This window comes from Lagopus leucura, unplaced genomic scaffold (genome assembly GCF_019238085.1).
Source record: "Lagopus leucura isolate 7727_CA_CO unplaced genomic scaffold, USGS_WTPT01 Super-Scaffold_100009, whole genome shotgun sequence".
Taxonomy (NCBI): domain Eukaryota; kingdom Metazoa; phylum Chordata; class Aves; order Galliformes; family Phasianidae; genus Lagopus; species Lagopus leucura.
This window is the reverse complement of record NW_024962266.1, coordinates 40,647-48,820: the sequence shown is the minus strand read 5'-3', so window position 1 is coordinate 48,820 and position 8,174 is coordinate 40,647. Positions and strand designations below refer to the sequence as shown.

Sequence of the window (8,174 nt, the reverse complement as noted above, 5' to 3'; positions counted from 1 at the left end):
AGTGCAGGTTTTCCCTCTGGAGTGCCACTGGACATTCTCACTGCAGTGGTGGCACACGGAGATACCTTGCAGTTGCAGCACACCACAGCAATGTCACTCACTCGTGGCAGTGAGGATGAGGAGGGAGGACTGCCTCCAAGCTTTGTCTGAGGACAGGCGGCCGGCTCCACACTTCAAGACCACCTGCCTCCTCCAGAAAAGAGAGGAGGGTGATAGCCACAGGTGGCTCCCTGCTGAGAGGAGCTGAGGGCACAATATGTCGGCCTGCCCCTACCTGCAGGGAGCTGTGCTGCTTCTCTGGGGCCCGGATCAGGGATATCTCTGATATTTTCTGATGTCAGGGATATCTCTAAAAAACTGCCTAGTCTGATCCACGCCTCTGATTATAATCCTCCATTGATAGTCCAGGCTGGCAGTGATGAGGTCACCAACAGAAGCCTGAGGACTGTGAAAAATGATTTTAGGGGACTGGGGAGGTTACTTGATGGAGCAGGCATACAGGCAGCATTTGCCTGTATTCCTATGGGGCGGGGAAGGACCTGAGAGGAGCAGGAAAATCAACCATATAAAGACATGACTGATAGGCTGGTGCAAACACAGGAATTTTGGGTTCTTTGATTATGGTGGTCTGCTCGGCACCTGGCAGGAGGGCTGCTGATGATATCACCTGTCCCAAAGTGAAATGGATCCTTGCCCAGGAGCTGGCAGGACTTGTAGAGAGGGCTTTAAAGTAGATATGAAGGGGAAGGGGATAAAACCAGGCCAGCCAGAAATGAGCCTGGGGGAGCGGTAATGGGATTAGGGGTGAGGCAAGGGGCTCAGCTGTAGTGCATCTGCACCAATGCACACAGCATGGGCAACAAAAAGAAGAGTTGTGTGGCAGGGTAACTATGACCAAGCTGCCATTACGGAAACGTGGTGGGACCGCTCCCACGACTGGAGTGCTGCAATGGTTGGCTACAAACTCTTAGGAAGGATAGGCAAGGAAGGAGAGGTGGCTGAACTTGTGGCTGGGGATGATGAGGTGGAATCCCTATGGGAAAAGATCAAGGGAAGGGCTGACAGGGCAGACATCCTGGTGGGTGTCTGTTGCAGATCGCCAAACCAGGATGAAGAAAGATTCAGAGGAGTTCTGTGAGCAGCTGGCAGGAGCTGTGTGCCAGCTGTGTGATTGCCAGCCCTTGTCCTCACAGGGGACTTCAACTTCCTGACATATGCTGGGAACACAGCATGCAGCATCTGATGCACAGACTCAGATGTGAACAATCCAAATCATTTATTACAAGTTCTCACATCACTTATATTCCTTCACAAGTTTTCTTTCTCTAGCTTTCCCACCCATGCCTACAACTTTCCCACCCACCTTTCCGTGCCAGCAGAGCATTCTACAAACACTCCTTAGCCACTCATGTGGGCACTTATCCAATCAGAGCCATCAGAAGTTCTTTCTTCTTCCGGAGGTCTCTTTGGTTCTCATGCCTTGCTCCATGGCTGTAGCTCTGAGCAGTATTTCTTGTATTCCGGCAGTGCACTGGTCCATCCAGGCCCTGTGCTGGACATTCCAGCTTCGGATTGCTGCCTCACATCTCTGCCCCACATCCCAGCCCGACATCATTGCCCCACATTCCCGCCTCATAACAACAAATCCCTGCCCTACATTCCTGACCCACATCCCAGCCCCACATCCCTGCAAAACATCCCAGCCCCATATCTGTGCCCCACATCCCTGCCCCACATCCAAGCTCAACATCCCATTCTGAAATCTCTGCCCCACATCCCTGCGCCGCATCCCCACCATTCATCCTATACTCACATCCCAGCCCCAAATCCCAGTCCCATATCTGTGCCCCACATCCCTGCCCCACATCCAAGCTCAACATCCCATTCTGAAATCTCTGCCCCACATCCCTGCGCCGCATCCCCACCATTCATCCTATCCTCACATCCCAGCCCCATAAAATCCGCAAATCCCAGATTCACATTCCTGACCCAATCTCTGCCCCAATACCTGTAAATGCCCCACATCCCAGCCCCCAATCCATATCCCATCCTCATATCTAAGCCCCAAATAACTGCTCCTATTCTGGTATTTCTTGGAGAAAATATCACATATTTGGGATCAAACAGGTATTTCTAGGAGAGAATGCCATATATTTGGTAGAAAACAGTTATTTTTGAGAGAAAATGTCATATCTTTGGGAGAAAACTGGGTGAAAAAGTTACAGATTTGGGAGAAAAAACATTTCTGGGAGAGAGTTTCATATATTTTTAGGAGAAAGCTTGTATTTCTGGAAGAAAATGACAAATGTTTTGGAAAAGCATGTTTTTCTGCAAGAAAATGTCATACTTCTTATGTGAAACTGGTATCTTTTGGTGGAAAAGTCATATATTTGGGAGAAATCAGGTATTTCTTGCAGAAAATGACATATTTCAGTAAGAAAATGACATATTTCTTGGAGAAAATGGGTATTTCTGGGAGAAAATATAATATATTTTGCAAAAAAACTGGTATTTGTGGGAGAAAATGTCACAATATTGGGAAAAAATGTGATATTTAGGATTGAAAAGTAGTATTTCTGAGAGAAAATGCCATCTATTTGGGGGAAAAAATGGTATTGTTTGGAGAAAGTACCTTCTTTTCGGACTGAAAACTGGTATTCTTAGAGAAAATGTCTTTGTTTCATGAGAAAACTGATATTTCTTGGAGAAAATGTTGTGTATTTGAGAGAAACCTGGTATTTCTGGGAGACAATGTCTCATTTTTGTGAGAAATCTGGTATTTCATTTTAGGGATATTTGTGAGAAAACTGGTATTGTTTGGAGAAAATGCTGTCTTTTTGAAGGAAAACTGATACTGCTTGGAGAACATGTGCTATTCTTGTGAGAAAGCTGGTATTTCTTGGAGAACATGTCTTATTTTTGTGAGAAACCTGGCATTTCTTTGAGAAAATGTCTCATACTTGTGAGAAATCCGGTGTTTCTTTTTAGAGATATTTGGAAGAAAACTGGGATTTCCTGGAGAAAATGCCTTCTTTTTGTGAGAAAACTGATATTTCTGTCAGTTCATCATGTCAGTTACGTCAGTTCAGAAGTCACACTTAATTTATGGTGCCTGCTTTAATTCTGACAAAGGTTGCAGTTGCAGCTGACTTCCCAAGGCTGCAGTATGTGGTGATGGCACAGCCTCAGGCTTCTGCATTTGTGCTAATGCCACATTTCCTTTCTCTGTCTCGCAGGTCAGCTGGTGCTAGAAGTGGACGGCATCCAGTGTGAATGAAGGTCAGAGTAGGAGCAGCTGCTGATGGAAGGAAGGAAGTGCAGGCTAACGGACCAGTGGAGACAGCAGTGATGCTGGGGGGCACTTGCAGAAGAACACAAGGAGCTCCTCAGCAGGAAAGCCACAGCAGCGGCAGTGGGCGGCCCAGTAGATGAAGATCGGCCCCGTGCAGTTCCTGGTGCAGCGGGAGATAGACATGACCATAGCTGACCAGTATGGCTACCTGTAACCCTGCGCTCTTTGCCAGCCCCGCAGCATAAGGCAGTGTTCCAGGGGAACTGCCAGTGGCCCCATCCCTCCCCTCCAGAACCGAGCCATCTTCTGGAGTCATCATGGCAGTGGGATGAGACGTCATCTGGGCCATCAACCATTGTGGATGGGAATTTTAGGATTATTGTCATTGCTGTTACTCATTGTTTTCCATGATACATTATTAAAAGCTTTGTGTTCCCTTTGCCACATCTCTGCCTGCAGTCATTTGTGCCGTATCTCAGCCCCCCAGCTCCCCATGCCCTCCGGGGCAGGATGGGGCACCAGAGATGGCCCATGGTCTCCCTTAGCTGCCACCAGCAGCCCCAGCCCTCCTCTTTCCCTGCAGTCCTTTGTGCAGCGGGATGCAGAGGGCGTTTCACACAGCTCTCCTGCGCTGCCCATGAATTGCTGTGGGGATGGGCAGCAGGCATGGACAGATGGAGGGGAATCATCCTGGCTCACTGTGGCCAGAAGAGACTCTAGCAGGGGCAGTTCCCATGGAGAGGTGAAGCAGGGGCAGCTGGGCCTGCTGTGCAGATAGGCATAAAGATACCTCCCACACCACAGCCCTTCTGCCCCCACACTGTTTGGCTCCTGCCAGTTTTGTCTTCAGACAGGGACCCAACCAACTCTGTACACACAGCAGGATTTGCCATCTGGCGGCCGATCACCAGTGCTGCCCCATAGGGCTCAGTGCTGGGGCCACTTCTATTGAACACATTTATCAATGATCTTGATGAGGGGATTAAGGGCACCCTCAGTGCATTCACAGTTGGCACAAGGCTGGGAGGGAGAGCTGACCTGCCGAAGGGAAAGGCGCTGCAGAGGGACCTGCACAGACCAGATCGATTGTATGGTTGGGTTGTGGTTGGATTTAATGATCTTGAAGCTCTTTTCCAACCTGAGTGATTCCACGGTTCTATGATCCCATATCCATTTCAAGTCCATCCCATATCCAAAGTCCATCTCATATATATCCCAATTCCTGATATCCCATCCCATATCCATACCCCCACAGCCCACATCCCAATCACACATTCCACACCCCAATCCCACATCCCATATCCCACATCCCAATCCCAATTCCAAATCTCATTCCCAGTCCCTCATCCCAAGCCCATCACTCACCTGTCAATCTCAATCCCTCATCTCAATTGCATTCCCATATTCCCGATCCCAATCCCATCCCCTATGGCAACAGAGAGCATCCCGAGGCTGCCCGTCCCCAATAGCCGCTTCGCCCCGCCCCCGGCCTCTCATTGGTTAGAGGAACTTCCGGTCAGTTCGTGCCTCTCACTGGTCAGCAGCAGTTCCGGCCCGCCTCCATTCTCTTATTGGTCAGCAGTAGCGCCTCCTGCTCCGATTGGCTGAGAAGACAACGACAAAAAGAGAGGAGCGTGGAACTGAAGATTTCTCTGAGAGCTGCCGCTGCACATGCGCAGGTGAGTCCTTGGTGAGCGCAAGACACGGCTCTTGCTGTGCTCAGTGCCTCCGTCTGTCAGACATGAAAGTTATTGCAGAGTCCCAGGGCAAGCAATGTAATAGAAAAACACCCAGCTGTGTGTTTGAGGAAATCAGCTGTCAGTGAGAGCTGCCCAGGAGAGCTTGGATGCCTTCCTCCGGCTTGAGAAGGACACTATTGGTAATGGCTGAAGGGTTTTGCTGTGATAAAGAGCCTTGCCATGTCGGGCACTGTGACTTTAGAAACCTCGTTCCCCCAGCAGAGCATGAATCTTACCATAGGCAGCTGTTCTGGGAAGTAATGTCAGCGACCTGAATGTCAGGAACATGCTGTTCCACATGGGGCTGTTGTGGAAGGTTTACTGATCAGACTTTCTTAATGAGATCTCCCTAGATTGTTTCTGTCCTATTTCTATACTTGTTTTCTTTCTTTCCAGTGATCCGCAATGAACAGCCTTGTGGAGATTATGCAGAAGCTGCAGCTGAAGGACTGAGAGGAAGAGCAGCAGAAGGCAGCAGCTGCAGTGCGTGGTGTTACAGGGCAGTGTTCCGAATGCCGCCCTACTTGGCACTCCAAATTTGGTTGTGGTCAATAAAAAATAGTCGCAATTAGAGACTGACAAAGAGCACACGGCCTGATTTGTCCAGTGGCATTCCATGAGCTACTGCACTACTACCGGTCCAGAGTAGAAACTATGCAGCTTCAGACCACCAAGCTGCCATCCTGGCACTGTTTTTGTTGAAGGCAGTGCTCCAAGTGCTCCTGCTGTTGCTGACACCTGACGTTGCCCAGGGAGGACCTGACCGCTGCACTCCGCTCCATTTCCTGTGCCACACACACATTTACAGCCCACCACCCTTCCACCTGCCATGCAAACACACCATCGCATCTTGAACACTTCAGCCACACTGCTTTCCTCCTCCTCCCCTAACCAGTTCCCATTCCTGCTTCCCCTTCTTGTGCCTCCCTCTCCCCCTTTGTTGCTTTTACCCCAAAAGCCTGCCATCCCTTGCAGCCCTCCAGTTTGCACGAGGCTTTGCATCGCTTCCTTTGTATACAAGCCCCCATTACTGTGCCCCTTGTTGCACCCCTCTTTTGCAGTACCATTTAGTGATCCCCCCTACTAAAAGTACAATTAGCTCAGAAATCCAGATTGTTTTCAATTAGCATTTTTAATTAAAACACAACCTTGCAGCCAGTGCTGTGAATCTTTATCACTGGACTGTGAGATACTCCTGGCAGTGAATTCTCTCTCTGTAACATTGGTTTTGCAGCAGTCATTGTTAGCTTTGCCTCAACGTCCCTCTATGTTCTCTTTATGTGTCCCTTTCCGAAATTGTACTTCTCATTGGGAAACCCCCTCACAACCTTTCCTCTTTGCTTTTGTGTATGGAACACCTGTATTTTATCCTCCTTTATATGAACTTTATTACAACCTTTGGGCTGTAATACCTCTGTCCATGAAAACACAACTTGCATTTTAAAGTGACACTACTGTATTTTGTACCAATCAGTGCTCCTTTGGTCTCTTAGGTAGGACAAGGGGAAGGGGAGCAGCGTGAAGCTGTGTGCATTCCCTACTGCAGGGCCGTGCTGGTGGTGGAGGTTTGGTTTGCTTTTTCTTGGCAGGGTGGGAAGGAGTTCTGGGTTAGAGGAGCATCCTGATGCCACATGTGGGATCAGCAGCTCTGCCAGAGGAGGAGGTGAGGCTGCACACTGAGCTGCAGGAGAGGAAGGGGAGGAGGTCCCGGTGTGGCTTTGCACAATGCTCTGCAGCACTGGGCAGCTCGTTCCTGGCTCAGCAGTGGGATCGGATGAGGAGCAGGGGAGCCGGAAATCTGAGGGTGGAGGGCACTGCCAAACACAGCTGGTGCTTCTCTGTGCAGTCTTGCCTTCCAGGAGGAACCCAGAGCTTCCCGGTTTGTTTCTGCTCCTGTAGCATTTGTACGCAGTGTGAGCATAAGGTTCTACTGCCTTATTCTCCTTTTGGAAGATCCTCTGCAGCCACAGACATGTGATACAGGCACCTGCCCTTTTTTTTTTTGCTGTTTTGTTTTTGTTTTTTAATCAGGACACATCATGCCTGTTGTGTTTACCGTACATTACGGGTTTGTTTTTCAAGCAGGCTTCAAGCAGTATGCAAGATGCTCACCGTATGGAGTTAGCAATAGCTGTTAATTAAGTGTGCTCAAACTCTTTTTAAAGCTGTTATCATGTCCAATTTAGTCTGTGCTCAAACTGTTTTTAAAGCTGTTACCATGTCCAATTTAGTCTGAAACTAAGCTGTTTGCAAAAGCAAAACTAGTTTATGCATGCTATGGTTCTAAGTCTTTCTCAGAAATCATTTTCCTTCCAAGGCTGCCTTAGAAGAAAAAGGGAGAGATGGCAAGGAATGAAAGGCAGGTGAAGTCAGCTGTACAAAATTCTTAGCAGGAAAACAAAGACCTGAAGAGCATTGCCCTGATTCTGCTGCCCAACACAGATGGATAAGCTCCTTCATTAAGTCCAGCTTTTACTGCAGAGATGGCAGGCATCTGTGCTGTTGTTTGTCTGCAGTCAGGAATGTCACACTGCCTTTTTGTAAAGACCCATTTATTCTTTCACAAAAGAGTATCAATTTTTGATACTTGTTCTGCAAGCTGGGGAAGAATAGCTTACAGAATGCTAACTGCTGCAGAGGACAGGTTGGAAGACAGCTGTTCCACACGCCCATCGTGCCACAGCAGCTCCTTGCTGGATGTGCCTGGGATAACTGCTTGGCTCCTGACAGCAATCCCCTCACAATGGGGAGGAAAGCAGCACCTGCACAGCTGGTTTTATGAGCACTAAACAAGCACAACTAAAATTCTCAAGGGAGTCTGTCTTAAAGCACAGTCATAGAATGTGTTTGTTATACTGAAGACTAAAGGCATCAGGGAGAAGATAGATAAAACTCCTCACTGGCCCACACTTCAGGATTTGTGGTATGTTTTTCTGCAAAAATTCACAGTTGCTGTTTTTAAATTTGGAAATAGACAGTAAAACATACATGGAAAGGGTTAAGAAGTCAGAGTCTCCGTAGCTACAGAAAGATGTTGGATGCCTTCTTTCTGTGGGCATTTTGTGGAAAAGTGACTTGAGTAGCTTAAATGTCTGCCTTCTGGCACAAAAGCAAAATGGAGCCAGGAATGTATTCTTACTTCC

At 48.3% G+C, this 8,174-nt stretch overlaps 2 long non-coding RNA genes across 2 annotated transcripts; one reads left to right on the top strand and one right to left on the bottom strand.

Annotated features, from left to right (window-relative positions):
- Window positions 1-2,720: 2,720 nt before the first annotated feature.
- LOC122181408 lies at window positions 2,721-4,742 on the bottom strand. Its single transcript, XR_006179418.1, has 2 exons — window positions 4,658-4,742; window positions 2,721-3,452 (listed from the first exon to the last, which is right to left on the bottom strand). It is a non-coding gene; the product is annotated as an uncharacterized LOC122181408 (long non-coding RNA).
- Window positions 4,743-4,890: 148 nt separating this feature from the next.
- On the top strand, window positions 4,891-5,617 carry LOC122181599. Its single transcript, XR_006179494.1, has 2 exons — window positions 4,891-4,971; window positions 5,428-5,617. It is a non-coding gene; the product is annotated as an uncharacterized LOC122181599 (long non-coding RNA).
- The last annotated feature ends 2,557 nt before the right edge of the window (window positions 5,618-8,174 follow it).